Source organism: Dendroctonus ponderosae, unplaced genomic scaffold (assembly GCF_020466585.1).
Source record: "Dendroctonus ponderosae isolate FM_Combo_2020 unplaced genomic scaffold, Dpon_F_20191213v2 Dpon_F_20191213_4, whole genome shotgun sequence".
NCBI lineage: Eukaryota > Metazoa > Arthropoda > Insecta > Coleoptera > Curculionidae > Dendroctonus > Dendroctonus ponderosae.
In genome coordinates, this window is record NW_026018611.1 from 16408272 (window position 1) to 16411296 (window position 3025).

A 3025-nucleotide genomic window follows, 5' to 3' on the forward strand; every position below is an offset into this window, starting at 1 on the left:
CCCCAATAAGGTCCAATAATACACTGAAACAGTGTTTCGTTAAACGAAACCTGCCGCGAAATTCAGAATATCCATATTTGTTCATTTGGTCCTCTCGTTCAACATACCGTCTTGGCCGTTCAATATAACTTAGAAGTTCAATAATTTCATCATCAGAAGATGAACTCGAATTATCCATTTTACATAATGATAATAAATTTTTATACGTTAAACAAAATAAATGCAATGCTGTTATGCTGTTATGTAATAAGAATAGGTTATGTTAGGTTAGAATCGCTCTGTTGTAAAAATGACAACAAACCCTACACGCTTGCGTCAGACGTTATGAAGCCGAAATCCATCCATCTTCGAGTAGATATCTATTCGATAACTTATGGAACCAATAAGCTTTAAACAGACGTTGAGAAACCCAACAGACGTGATTTTGGTAGTTTATGAGACTCATAAGCTTATGTAACCGATATGTTGGAGTTTGGAAACCGGGCATGAATGCCATATGGTGCAATAAGAGTATGGGAATGGACACTAAAGACACTAAATCGAGGATCTACAAAACCTTCATGAAGCCGGTGATGACATATACCGCAGAAACCAGGCCAGAAACAGCGAAAACCAAGACTCCCAGAGACAGCTGAGATGAAAATACACCGTATAATCACCGGAAATACACTGCTGGATAGAAAGAGAAGCGAGGATATCAAAACAGCCTGTTATGTCAAGAACATCAATGAATGGGTAGCAAACAGGAAGAAGGAATGGAATGAGCACATAAGCAGGATGGACCACCGCAGACTTGAGAGTATTGCCATTGGGACGAAGAGACGCTGGGCGCCCCAGGAAACGATGTAGAGACAGTCTCACGCAAGTGAACGATAATTGAACAGGCGATTCGCCTAAAATCAAGAATGAAGAAGAAGAAGAATAAATTATTTGAAGACTCGAAGTAAAGCAGAAACAAAAAAAAACTTAAAATTTTGTTACTGAAGGAAGTACACACTTTCATGTTGAAAGCTCATTTCTTGATGATCCTCATTTGTTGTTCAAAGTGAAAATCTTATTTGAATTTCTCAATCCAAATAATGTGAATACCTTTCAAAAATGACGATGACTAACATTACTGATACAAGAGAGCTTATTATTATACGATATTATTATCATTTATTCAAAAATAAAAAATAACCAAACAGCATAGCATGCGTAGCCCTCTAACAGATACCTTAAAAATAAGTTGAAGCTGGAAGTTCCCAACATTAAAAGCCCAATATTTTACTAAGAAGTGTTTTAAGTAAATCCTATTATTTTGACATCTACAATTTGCAGTAACCATATAACGCATTTACAAGGACCACCCTGTAAATCTCGATTTTTATGAAAGATGCCATTAACAACGTTTCTCGTGGATTATTGAGTTTTTGAAGAGAACAATTGAAAAAAATGTTTGAAATGTCTTTTTGGTTTTATAATTGGAAAACTGATGAAAGTATAGGTTTCCACTCAAACATGACTGATGCAAAGTTTTATTGTCCAAAAACGATTTGATCAAAATTTTCAACACTATTTCGCCAAGAGTGCTTTGAGAACAAAAATCCATGATTATGTCTGAGGAGCACAGTGGTGTATAAAAAGTTGAAAGTTTATTTATCAATGAAAAAAGCAGATAGGCTCCAAATTTACTACGATTTGCAACATGTAATATTACAACATGTAATAATAATAATAATCTTGCAAATCAAAGCAGAATCCTGACTTTCTCTTCAAAATCAACGAGATGTTTTTAGATGAGCCTACGAACTTGGAAATTTTTAATCGTCACAATAAAAAGGCCTGGTCTATTGCATTTGCTCAAGCAGGTTTTGTGCTAAAGATCCATAATCCATCTCGTACCGTTTATAATAACCGGGAGCCCCATATTAGAGTCCGTAAAAATGGCACCATGCCAGCATGTTAGTTTATACAGATTATGATTATGATTCAAAATTTGTGTTATTTCTCAATGGGGATATGTGAATAGTACGTGATTTTTACTTAAATTCAGCTTATTTCTCGAATATACTAAGATTTGAAAATTATATTTCAACTTTGTCATTAATCGATATATTAAAGCAGCTGTAACAGACTACAACGTTCCTGTTCACTTTGGTTTCAAAATGCGGTTCACAAAGGAACATGTTACTTTTTAAATTTTTCATTAAAAATCATCATTGCGCAATGATGATAGTAAAAATAGTGATGATATATCATGATTTAGTTTATTAAAAAAATATTTCATAACATTGGTAAGCTTGTAAAAATAAAATACTTATTCTAAAATCAAAAACAAAACATGGGTCAGAAGTAGCTACTTAAAGAACAAAGAAACTGATAATAAACTAGAGTGATTAAATGAAATATACGATTTATATGCCAAACTAACATTTAATAATAACATTTTTTGAAGATGCTTTTTACTGAGTCTAGTTCTTCGCTCGTTTTGATAGCACCCGTTTTAGAAAATAATCTCTAGCATTTCGTTTCACAATAACATAAAACAGAAATGCGTGGCAATCCTGGACGAAGTATTACTCGAGTTAATTTTGGAACCACCAAAAATTATTTTAAAAAATATGTCGACCTTACTACGTTTATTACTATTCAAATAACTTTCATTTCATCTCTGACTGAATTTATAATTAAAAATTGTTGTATAAAATTGATGAGTGCTAAATTAGGCTTTGTACCCACACGTCTCCTACAGGAAGATCTATTAAAAGCCTATTCTGCTCACATATGTATGCTTTTTCAACGCTAATGAGAAAAACTTACCGAAAAATAATAAAAACAACGCTAAAACGCCGGCTATTATTCCGGCCCTTTGTCGAGTATCGATTTCCTTTCGGTTTGGCCCTAGATTAAGTTAGATATTCTTGCGCCGACAAGTTCATTGAAATAAAGATAAAGGTACAAAATACTCCGGGTACCCAAATTTCGGTGTCTACACATGTTCTCTCGGTTATTAATGGTAATAGAAAATGTGCTGTTTACTCAA

At 33.6% G+C, this 3025-nt stretch overlaps 1 protein-coding gene across 1 annotated transcript in view; it reads right to left on the reverse strand.

Annotated features, from left to right (window-relative positions):
* The window catches only part of LOC125504234 (neurotactin-like), an 11417-nt gene extending 8392 nt beyond the window's left edge, over positions 1-3025 (reverse strand). The window contains exon 1 of the mRNA XM_048665922.1: positions 2803-3025. The gene's annotated coding sequence lies outside the window, so the exon portion shown is untranslated. The remainder of the gene's footprint in view (positions 1-2802) is intronic.